Source organism: Microcaecilia unicolor, chromosome 5 (genome assembly GCF_901765095.1).
Source record: "Microcaecilia unicolor chromosome 5, aMicUni1.1, whole genome shotgun sequence".
NCBI classification, from domain to species: domain Eukaryota; kingdom Metazoa; phylum Chordata; class Amphibia; order Gymnophiona; family Siphonopidae; genus Microcaecilia; species Microcaecilia unicolor.
In genome coordinates this window covers 221794892-221807254 of record NC_044035.1, presented here as the reverse complement: position 1 = coordinate 221807254, position 12363 = coordinate 221794892, and the positions used below count along the sequence as shown (strand labels likewise).

The window sequence follows — 12363 nt, the reverse complement described above, 5'->3', positions numbered from 1 at the left end:
TAAACTCTGGAATTCGTTGCCGGAGAACGTAGTGAAGGCGGTTAGCTTGGCAGAGTTTAAAAGGGGGTTGGATGGTTTCCTAAAGGACAAGTCCATAGGCCGCTACTAAATGGACTTAGGAAAAATCCACAATTTCGGGAATCATTTGTATAAAATGTTTGTATGTTTGGGTAGCTTGCCAGGTGCCCTTGACCTGGATTGGCCGCTGTCGGGGGACAGGATGCTGGGCTTGATGGACCTTTGGTCTTTTCCCAGTATGGTATTTTCCCAGTATGGCATTACTTATGTACTTATATGTACTTATGGGTTCTCTGAAACAGGGACAGCATGGGTATACATTTTAGACGTATCCTTTTTTTGTATGTGTCAAGCAGTGGATTTTGAATGTATGTGATAGTGGTGTTGTGTCTGTAAATGAGGTGGTGGTTGGTTGGTATGAAAGTTTGGAGGAGGCATTAGATAAGGTTGCTCCAGTGTAGATAGTGGAAGTAAAATCAAATAGTGGTTTATGTCCATGGTATGGGATAGCGTTAAGGACATTGAGGAGAGAGAGGACAGATGGAGAATGTGTGGAGGCATACATGAGCTGTGGATGATTGTGAAACATATAAATTGAAATTAGTGGAATATATGGTTGTGTGAGAATGAGCAGAGTGCTTATTTTAAAAAGAGGATTAAAATTGCTGTTAATTGACCTAAGAAGTTGTTTGAAACTGTTAGGTATTTGTGTGGTGGGACAGGACAGTGTGTGGGCTCAGTAGGACTAAGTGGAGAGGAGTTTGCACATTATTTAGTGAATAAGATTGAAATGTTGGAAGGAAAGGTATGGAATGTTGTGGGGGTAGTTGATTTAGGGAATGGCTTAATGTCTACTCAGTTGGTACAATTTCAAATGGTTGATGTCTCTGCCATAGACTGTTGTGTGGCCTGAGGCCCACAGAATCAGTAGTTGACCCATGTTCCTCTTTGGTTGTTAAGCAGTTGGCTGACCATGTGGCTCTGTCGTTTAATGTTGTGGTGAACTCATCTTTATGGCTATGGCAGTTTCCTAATATTTTGAAGTTGGCAACTATTAAACCATTGTTGAAACCAGCAGCATTGGATTTGGAAGTGCTGTATAAATGTAGGCCAATCAATATCAGTGCTTCCGATGGTGGGTAAAGTGATTGAGAAGATAGTATTGTGTCAGTTGGAGGCGTTTGTGGATCAAGTACAGGGGTTGGACCCTTTTCAGTTTGGGTTTAGGAGAGGGCATAGTGCGGAAACGCTGTTGATATCATCTGTAGATGAGATACGCAGGCGGATGGATAAGAAAGTGTATTGTTTAGTATCATTGGATATTTCTTAAGCATTTGAAACTGTTAATGTGCATTGCTGTTGGCTAAACGGTTTCAGTTGGGGTTGTGGGATACAGCTTATGTGTGGTTTAAATCTTATTTGAGTGGCAGGACTAGGCAGGTGCATGTGAGAAGCGAAGTATCTTCGGTGTATCCATTTAAGATGTGAATTCCAGAGGGGTCAGCTTTGTCGGCTTTGTCATCATTGGGAGTGGTATTTTGGAGATTGGGAATTAGTTATAGAATGTATGCAGATGATATTTCAATTTTTTCCCTGTTTCATTGGAGGGAATGGTTGCCATGATGGCGGATTCTATAGCGAAAGTTAGTAGTTGGATGCAGGAAAATGAGTAATTGTTAAATGTAGTGAAGTGGTAGTGATTGGGCGCCTGACAACATTGCTGTGTGATAGATGAGGGCTATGCCCTGGTTGGGAAATGTATGAAGAGTTTGAGGTGATTGCAGATCATAATTTGGTTTTCAAGGAGCAAATTTGTCAGACAGTTTGGTCTGTATTTTTTAGTTTCTGGATGGCGTTGAAACTGAATTCTGTTAAGTACCTATGATTTCCCTGTAGTCGTGCAGGCACTGATTTGTTGAAATTTGATTTCTGCGGCGCCCTGTATCTAGGGTTGACTAAGATATAGTGCAGGGCGTTGCAGTTTTTCCAAAATGCTGCTGCACGGTTAATCATATGGGCCTCAAAATTGGAACATGTGACTTCATTTTGACTGCCAGTACAGTATCATATTCACTATAAAGTGCTGACGTTGATTTATCAAGCACTACATATGGTAGATCCTCAATATTTGAGTCAGGCATTATAGTGGTATGTTCCTTTATGCAACTTACAATTGGAAAGTGAAAGACGTCTGGTGGTACCAACACCTAATAGTATTTATTATATAGCGACGTCAATCTGTGCTTTTTCTGTGGCAGGATCATTGCTATGGAAGAGGCTTCCAGGGCACCTTAGATGTTGTTCAACTTTGCAGCAGTTTAAGCAGATGCTAAGGACACATTTATTTTTCAGGCGTTCTGTACAGAGTGAATGATTTTGTGGAGAGGTAAGAGATGGGACCAAATATTTATTGTGGGTGGTGTAGTAGAGGTTTTAGTTTTTGTATGTTTGGTATGTAGTGTGTCATTTTTGGGTATGTTGTGTGTTTGCATGTCATTAAATTATGTATGTTGTAGTTTTATTGTAATCCACTTAGTGTTAAGCTGGGTATAAGTTTGAAATAAAATAAATAAATATCTTCAGGTTAATTGACATTGTTTCGAGTCCGTATTCTCCTAGCATTGTTGTTTTCGGTGAGCCTGGTAGCTACGGATTCCTATGTGTGAGAATACAATGGCCTGCTTGTCCTCAGAGAAAGCAAAGTTACTCACCTGTAGAGGTGTTCCGAGGACAGCTGGCCAAGTATTCTCACATACCCTTCCGTTGAAGTTTTATTCTTTAGCTATCTTAGAAGACTGAGGGACCTGCACTATTACGTCGGGCAGAAAGGCACCACTGCATGTGCGGTGACCCAGCTGACCACTGTGGAGATGGGATGCTGGCCTTGATAGACCTTGGTGTGAACACTAGATGGCTTTTTGTGCTGTCATCTGAGTCTGTGCACCCCTCTGTTTCTGCTTGTTTTGAGTGCTCTATTTTCTTTTTTTTACAGAAAGTGCTGGTAGTACTGAGGAGAGGATCCTTGATATATCACCTGCAGAGTAAATATGACTGTTTTGTGACACCAGGGAAACTGGTAAGTATACTACTGAGGAAACTGAATGAAAACCTTGAATCTGTTTATATAACAAGTAAACAACCTTATACCTAAAGAACTTGATAGCCATGAGAATGCTTGCAGCAACTAGTAATTTGGGGAGATCAATTATCTTGAGTTTTAGCCTTTTATGTGCTGCTAGTGGCTAAAGTGGCCCATCTTTAAAACGTTTACAAATTTTGCAGAACATAGCTGCAAAATTGATTTGTGGAGGACATAAATTTGATCGTTACTGCTTTGTTACAATCCCTTCATTGGCTTCCTTTTGAAGCAAGGTGTAAATTTAAACTTTGTGTTCTTATTCATAAACTGTTTTACGGTTTTGTTCCAGATTATGTAGTGGAGTTATTCACTGTGGGAGCATCAGTTCGCTCCCTTATATCTAAGGACCATTGTTTCTTGCAATTTCCATCTGTAAAAAATGTGAGATATAAGTCTTGTCTTATAGCTGCAGTTTTGTATATTGTTCAGTGCAATATTGGAATTCCCTTCCTTTGGAGCTGAGATTGGTAGCATCCTGTTTAAGATTTCGTAGATTGCTAAAGGCTCATCTGTTTTCTGCTTAATGTAGTTTTTATTTAATGTACTGATATTTCTTGGGATTATATAAAATTGTGTAATCTTTGTACTTTTTCGTAGTGATGGCCTATTCAGATTGTGATCCGCATTGATCCTTGGTGGGTAAATAGACGAATATAAATTTTATTGTATTACATTGTATTGTATTATTGTATAGTGCCATGGTTCCAGGAGCTCATTTTGGAAAAGGTGGAAAACAAGCATAGCGTGGCAATTTTAAAGCCCATCCTGGATTCTGACATACTGGAAATGGTGTCATTTTTTCTCCCTTTCTAATGCTGTTGACTAGTGTAGTATTGTAATTTAAGATTGTGAACACTGAAGCATGAAAGTTAAGATGAAAGGTGAACGTCAGGTCTTCAACGCCAACACAAATTTATTTAATCACCGACGTGTGTGTGAGAAAACTATGACAAAATATGCAGAACTAGCAGAACATTAAGAACAGAGTCCTTTTTTTATATTCTTCATATGCTCATGTAAGAAAACACCACTTATTTCTTAAGCAGCATGTCACTTACCAAGTGCAGAAGACTTTGGATATATAACAGTAAAATATAATAGAACATGGATGCCAGAGCAGAAAAAAGTATTTATTTATTTTATTTTGACATTTGTACCCACATTATCCCAAATATGTTTGAGTTCAATGTGGCTTACAATAAATAAAATAATAGGCAAGGTTTACATTCATGTTTATAGTAATTTCTTTTTTAATCCTCCAGGTAGTGTTTGTTTATTACAAACTTAATATACTGCCATTCATAGATCTATCAAAGCAGTTTAGTACTGATAAGAAGTAAAAGGTTAGGTCCATACTAACCCCTCTTCTTCAATAATTGATAAAGAAAATGTATCCTAAATAAGGATATAGTGTTTCCTGCTAGTACTGTGCACCCTCAGAAGTACAATCCTAATAAATTACTATCAAACCACTTATTCATCTGTCTCCAAAATAACTAGAACCTTTAACGCCAAAGGATGTGGATATTGAGAAAGCAATAAAACACCAAACACTTCAAATATTTATTGTGGGTCATTGGACATTATTGTAGAACAGATTCCTTTACTGAGGTGTCTGAAAGCATTTTAGACTTTTGCAGATGACTGTTTGCCTGTACTCCAGATCTACCAGTGACATGGCAAATTCTGTGGAGGAAAAGGTGCAGAACGTAAAATACTGAAACAAATTTTGACCAGAAGGTGAAAACATTAAGGGGTAATATTCAGCCCACAGTAGTCATTGTTTTTTTTAAATGCTGACAGCTGCAAGCAGAATTAGTCCCAGATAATCAATGCTGGGCCATGTCTAAGCACTGGCACTGAATTTCCAGGGCTAATTCGTGGCCTCTGGAGCTTATATGGGTCTCAGCCGACATTTAGCTAGGGCGTGCATAACTTTTTTTGTGTGTTTATTTTTTTTTTCTTTTGTTCCCCCTCCTTCCAAACCCTCTCTTCCCATACACCCTCCCCCAGACTGCAACAGTATGAATCCCCCATCCCTGTGCCATCCCCAGTCTAGATAGGCCCCCAGGCCTGCTTACCTACTACTACTACTACTTATCATTTCTAAAGCGCTACTAGACGTACGCAGCGCTGTACACTTGAACATGAAGAGACAGTCCCTGCTCGTCAGAGCTTACAATCTAATTAGGACAGACAAACAGGACAAACAAGAGATAAGGGAATAGTAAAGTGAGGATGATAAAATAAGGGTTCTGAACAAGGGTTAGGAGTTAAAAGCAGCATCAAAAAGGTGGGCTTTTAGCTTAGATTTGAAGACGGCCAGAGATGGAGCTTGACGTACCAGCTCAGGAAGTCTATTCCAGGCATAAGGTGCAGCAAGATAAAAGGAACGGAGTCTGGAGTTAGCAGTGGAGGAGAAGGGTGCAGATAAGAGAGATTTACCCAGTGAACGGAGTTCCCGGGGAAGAATGTAGGGAGAGATGAGAGTGGAGAGGTACTGAGGAGCTGCAGAGTGAATGCACTTATAGGTCAATAACAGGAGTTTGAACTGTGTGCGGAAACAGATAGGAAGCCAGTGAGGAGAGGGCTAATATGAGCATAACGACACTGGGGGAATATTAGTCGTGCAGCAGAATTTTGAACAGATTGAAGAGGAGAGAGGTGGCTAAGTGGGAGACCTGTGAGAAGCAAGTTGCAATAGTCTAAGCGAGAGGTGATAAGAGCGTGGATGAGGGTTCTGGTAGTGTGCTCAGAAAGGAAAGGGCGAATTTTGCTGATATTATAGAGAAAGAAACGACAGGTTTTAGTAGTCTGTTGAATATGTGCAGAGAAGGAGAGGGAGGAGTCGAAGATGACCCCAAGGTTACGAGCTGATGAGACAAGAAGAATGAGAGTATTATCCACAGAAATAGAGAATGGAGGTGGAGGAGAGTTTGGTTTAGGGGGAAAGATAAGAAGCTCAGTCTTGGTCATGTTTAGTTTCAGATGGCGGTGAGACATCCAGGCAGCAATGTCAGACAGGCAGGCTGATACTTTGGCCTGGATTTCAGCTGAGATTTCTGGTGTGGAGAGGTAGATCTGGGAGTCATCAGTGTAAAGATGATACTGAAAACCATGGGATGAGATCAGAGTACCAAGGGAAGAAGTATAGATGGAGAAAAGAAGAGGTCCCAGGACAGATCCATGAAGTACACCAACTGACAGTGGGATAGAAGTAGATGAGGATCCTCTAGAGTATACACTAAAGGTACGCTGGGAGAGATAAGAAGAAAACCAGGAAAGAACAGAGCCCTGAAATCCAAGTGAGGACAGCATATCAAGAAGTAGGCTGTGATCAACAATGTCAAAAGCAGCAGATAGATCGAGAAGGATGAGGATAGAATAGAGACCTTTGGATCTGGCCAGGAACAGATCATTGAAGACTTTAGCAAGCGCTGTTTCAGTTGAATGAAGGGGGCGAAAGCCAGATTGAAGTGCGATGGGAGCAAGAATGAAGCCCACTAGCTTCTCCTCCTTGCTGCAACCATAAGAAAATGGCTCCATGACCTCTCGTGGCAACCTCGTGATACTACACAGCTTTTGAGCAGTCCTAATTTTGGCCATTTAGCTATGCGGGTCTCAGCACTGAATATTGCCGGCACCTGCCTAACCACCAGTTCTGCCACCTGTATCATCCCTGACTTGTCCACTTTCAGCATGGATGGTCGAAGGTCAAATTCAGGCACACTGCTGGTTTACTGCTGCTGAATATTGGCGGTTGGGCAGCTCAAAGTAATTTGGGTAGGAGCTCCTCCTGCCCACTCAAATCGCTTTGAATATCGTGTGGTAAAGACCTATTGCAGTGATTCCCAACCTGGTCCTGGAGACACCCCAGCCAGTCAGGTTTTCAGGATATCAACAATGACTATGCATGAGAGAGATATGCATGCAGTGGAGGTAGTGCGTGCAGATATCTCTCATGAATATTCATTGTAGATATCCTGAAAATCTGACTGGCTGGGGTTCCTCCAAGACCAGGTTTGGGAACCTCTCACTGACCTAATGTAAATGACATTGGCAGTAGAATGGAAAATAAATGACTTTGATAGTACATGGAATATAATCAAGAGAAAACTGAGATTAGACTTCTATAGCAACAATGTGTAGATCTATAGCAACAATGTGTAGGCCTACAAGCTGGTCTCATTATCAAGGTAACCAAAACATAAAAACTAACTTCATTCCATCCTGCTTAACTTCAGAAAAGTATACTTGCATACATTTGGTCATGAATCATGTATGCAAGTATACTTTTCTGAAGTTAAGCAGGATTGAATGTTTCACAAATAAATGATGTCAGCTGACAGAACCCACAAGGGAAAGTTTTGCTTTAGTTTTTCAAGCTTACATTCTTGAGTTGGGGGGGGGGGTGGTAGTTCAGTGCTACACATTGTATGGAGCTGCCTCAGTTCATTTCCACAGAGGTGGTAAGAAATAATCCCTTTTTTGTGAACCATTTGTTTATTCCTAAAGTAATTTTGTTCTCTGATGTGGTTTTCTTCTTATTCATAGTCTTCCCTAGTTACTTTTGTCTCTCATTTTGTAAGTATTTTCATTTGGCATGAACTGTGAGTGAAGGCAGTGACTAGTTCTCAATTGTTATCTGTTAATTAAATGGCGCATATTGATTGCTTTGATTATGTATGTTAACACTGTAATCCACTAGGAGCAGTGGACTAAGCAGAGCATAAATGTTTTTAAATAAAATAAAGATCTAACAATTACTGGAGAACTCAAGCTCTAGATAAATTATTACAAACTGATCAATGGAGCTTGAAGTAGAAATGTAGTAAGTTTTAAAGTGTCCCTTAAACAGGAGGAAAAATCCAACTTTTACAAACTATATCTAACAAATGAAACCTCAAACCTCCAACAAGGGACCATACCAAAGTACTTATAACACCTTGTATATACAGGAGTAGATTACTTCATAGGTTCCTACTAAGAAAGGAGAAGAGAAAAAAAGCCCAAACGTAAAAACTCATCCTAAATGAGAAAACCGTATGGGTTAAAAAACTGTCCTCCCCTCTTGTATTTAAAGACACTGTAAAAGGAACACCAAAACCAAACCTACCTACGCTAACCCCTACCCAGAACCAGACTACCTATTAGGAGACCCCTCGGGAGAAGAGAGCCCCAAGCAAACTAACTCAAGCACTAGAGCAGTAAGGGAAAACCCCAACCTGCCCACTGTTAAGTAAACTTAGAAGCCCCCCGTGGCCAAGCATCCAAAATGAAAAAAATTCTTGTACTTAGCTTTGTCCCGACATGGAAACTTCAAAACGAGCCTGCATAGTTGATATATGAGGAATGCTGGCCACTAGCGATCTGCAATCCCCCTAGGGCTTCGGAGCCTTACAAAAAGTGTAATTAATTCGACGAAAGACGCCGACCCTCCAATTAATTCGACGAAAGACGCCGACCCTCCAACAAGAGCGCCTTGTTTCGCCACCCTCGTGGCTGCTTCAGGAAGGGCGCTTAAAATCCATCAGCTACTGAAAAACGACGCTGGAAACTGAGTCTCTGTCGTATAAGTGCCACAGATGGTATAGGAGCTGGAACTCCGGCTGAAATTCAATTTCTTAAATGTTACTATGACGTCATGACGTCACGACGTCCTATCTTACCCAATCATGGTAAAAAGCAAAGGAAACCACACCTCCAACTTAAAAATAAGCATTCCACTCGATATTTTTGTTTAATCCTGAGGGTGCAACTGTTTTAAGTACGTAAATCCAGTGTTGTTCCTTACGCCATAAGATTTTTTTTAAATCCCCCCCTCTCTTACCCATAAATACTTGATCAATAACCATACATTGTAACTGATCAAACTGATGTTGAGCCTGTTGACAATGGCGAGTCATAGGTGCTTCCCACTTGGAATTGGTAATGCAATGCCGGTGTTCAATCACCCTTGTTTTAAACTGTCGAGTAGTGTGCCCTATGTAGATTAAATTGCAAGGGCATCGAAAAAGATAAACCACATTCTTAGATTCACACGTGGTACGAAACTTAAGTTTATAAGTCCTACCATCTGTAGACTTGAACTCCGAACTTTCCACTGTTATGGAGCAAATAGAACAATGACCACATTTATGATGGAATCCCTCAGTGTGTGTGGTCATAGACCACACATCTGCCACACTGAGTTGATCCTGTAGATTCAGGTTCCGAGCATAGGACAGCATAAGATGATGGTCTTGAAATGCTTCCTGTGTCAACATTATATTCCAATGCTTCCTTAGAATTGCAGAAATTTGAGGAGATCTATATGTAAATTTTAACACACAGGAAATAACCTTGTCCATACTGTTAGACCTCTTTGGCTGATTATCTTGAATCAGAAGATCTCTATGTTGACTCAAAGCCCTCTTATAAGATTGTTTCACTAATTTATCTGGGTATTCCCTTTCCTTAAATTTATGATGCAATTCCCCTGCTGATTCTTGGAATTGTTGAGTTGTATCACAAATCCTCCGATATCGCAAAAACTGTGAATAGGGCAGACTGCGTTTGAGATGGTAGGGGTGCATGCTGTCATACCTCAACAGAGAATTCCTATCTGTTGGTTTGACAAAGACATTTGTTCTTAACATCCCACTCTCCTTTGTAACTAAAACGTCCAAGAAATGGATGCTGTCAATATGGGAATTATATTCGAATTTGATAGTGTTATGACAACTGTTAAGACAGTGAACAAAGTCCCTTAACTGTTCCTCGGAACCCTGCCAAATCATAAACACATCATCAATGTAGCGACCCCAGTATTGTACACAGACAAACCCCGTGCTAGTGTACACAAATTGTTCTTCAAACTGTCCCATAAAGATATTTGCGACGGAGGGGGCAAAAGAAGCCCCCATGGCTATGCCCGAAGTTTGAAGATACAACTCTTTATCAAAGATGAAATGGTTGTTTTACAGGGCTAGCTGAGTAAGATCAATAAGGAAGTCCGTAGGTACCACATGAGGGCGGAGCCGATCTTCCAGAACCTTCCTCACCGCTTCCAAAGCTTCACATTGTGGTATAGAGGTGTATAATGAACATATATCCAATGTTACAAGCAAACTAGAGTGGCTAACATTTAGTCCACTCAAAATCTGTAAAAAATGTGATGTGTCTCTAATATATGCTGGTATGTTTTGCACCAACGGTCGCAGGAAATAATCCACATACTTACAGGAACGTTCAAGGAGAGAATTCCTTGAAGATACTATCGGCCTGCCAGGGGGAGCTTGCAACCGTTTGTGTATCTTAGGAACTGTGTAGAAAATAGGAATAACAGGATGAGTTGGACATAAAAATTGACTTTCTTTTTTAGAAAGGAAGCCCTGTTGAAGAGCCTCCTTAGTCACCTCCTGTACCCTTTTAATCAAACCGTAAGTAGGATCTTCAGTTAACTTGCGATATGTCTTTCTATCTGCCAATTGATGTTGAATTTCAGCCATATATTCAGATTTCTCAAGTACAACTATTGCGCCTCCTTTGTCTACTTTACGTATAACAATCGACTCCTCCATTTTCAATGTTTGCAAAGCATTGAATTCTTGACGTGACATATTAGTTCTACCCCAAAACTGTGTATGTTCTAATTGCTGCACATCTTGAAGAACCAACTGTTTAAAGATCATTAAAGCCGGGTTAGGTGGACCCGGAGGCGTAAGGAACAACACTGGATTTACGTACTTAAAACAGTGCACCCTCAGGATTAAACAAAAATATCGAGTGGAATGCTTATTTTTAAGTTGGAGGTGTGGTTTCCTTTGCTTTTTACCATGATTGGGTAAGATAGGACGTCGTGACGTCATGACATCACGACGTCGTAGTAACATTTAAGAAATTGAATTTCAGCCGGAGTTCCAGCTCCTATACCATCTGTGGCACTTATACGACAGAGACTCAGTTTCCAGCGTCGTTTTCAGTAGCTGATGGATTTTAAGCGCCCTTCCTGAAGCAGCCACGAGGGTGGCGAAACAAGGCGCTCTTGTTGGAGGGTCGGCGTCTTTCGTCGAATTAATTGGAGGGTCGGCGTCTTTCGTCGAATTAATTACACTTTTTGTAAGGCTCCAGAGCCCTAGGGGGATTGCAGATCGCTAGTGGCCAGCATTCCTCATATATCAACTATGCAGGCTCGTTTTGAAGTTTCCATGTCGGGACAAAGCTAAGTACAAGAATTTTTTTCATTTTGGATGCTTGGCCACGGGGGGCTTCTAAGTTTACTTAACAGTGGGCAGGTTGGGGTTTTCCCTTACTGCTCTAGTGCTTGAGTTAGTTTGCTTGGGGCTCTCTTCTCCCGAGGGGTCTCCTAATAGGTAGTCTGGCTCTGGGTAGGGGTTAGCGTAGGTAGGTTTGGTTTTGGTGTTCCTTTTACAGTGTCTTTAAATACAAGAGGGGAGGACAGTTTTTTAACCCATACGGTTTTCTCATTTAGGATGAGTTTTTACGTTTGGGCTTTTTTTCTCTTCTCCTTTCTTAGTAGGAACCTATGAAGTAATCTACTCCTGTATATACAAGGTGTTATAAGTACTTTGGTATGGTCCCTTGTTGGAGGTTTGAGGTTCCATTTGTTAGATATAGTTTGTAAAAGTTGGATTTTTCCTCCTGTTTAAGGGACACTTTAAAACTTACTACATTTCTACTTCAAGCTCCTTTAAATAAAATAAGAAATAGATAAAAATCTTTCAGTAGCATGTCCCAAAAGAAGGCCTGCAGTGGCTTTGAGATTTGGGTGGTATGGAAAAACCATATTTGTCACAGAACTAGTGCTTATGATGCCTAGGCTCAGATCTAAGTGTAAGGCATCAGCTTGTAACAAGCGGAGATCTTCATGGACATGAAGAGAAAAAGGAGCGCCTCTTCAAAGTCTACACTTTTCATTGGCAGTTTGACCAAAGGACTCTCAAACTATACTAGATGCTGGGATGTTTGTTTTAGATTCTCGATATACTGCCTTTCTGTGCTACAACCAAAGTAGGCTACATATTACATACAGACACTTTCTCTGTCCCTAGTGGGCTTACAATCGTAAGTTTTGCACCTGGAGCAATGGACAGTTAAGTGACTTGCCCAGGGTCACAAGGAGCAGCAGTGGGAATTAAATTCAGTTCCTCCGGTTTTCATCCCACTGCACTAACCATTAGCACCTGGTTATTGGAGACCTCGAT

The 12363-nt window shown here is 40.8% G+C and overlaps 1 protein-coding gene across 7 annotated transcripts in view; it reads left to right on the top strand.

Moving 5' to 3' along the window:
* The window catches only part of BCL9 (BCL9 transcription coactivator), a 247203-nt gene that overhangs the window by 102838 nt on the left and 132002 nt on the right, over window positions 1-12363 (top strand). For 5 of the 7 annotated variants that reach the window (XM_030203804.1, XM_030203808.1, XM_030203802.1 and 2 more), the window contains one exon: window positions 3011-3094. The gene's annotated coding sequence lies outside the window, so the exon portion shown is untranslated. Of the gene's footprint in view, window positions 1-3010; window positions 3095-3754; window positions 3793-10519; window positions 10579-12363 lie in introns of those variants that run through there. The other 2 variants (XM_030203803.1, XM_030203807.1) reach the window with 2 other exon arrangements.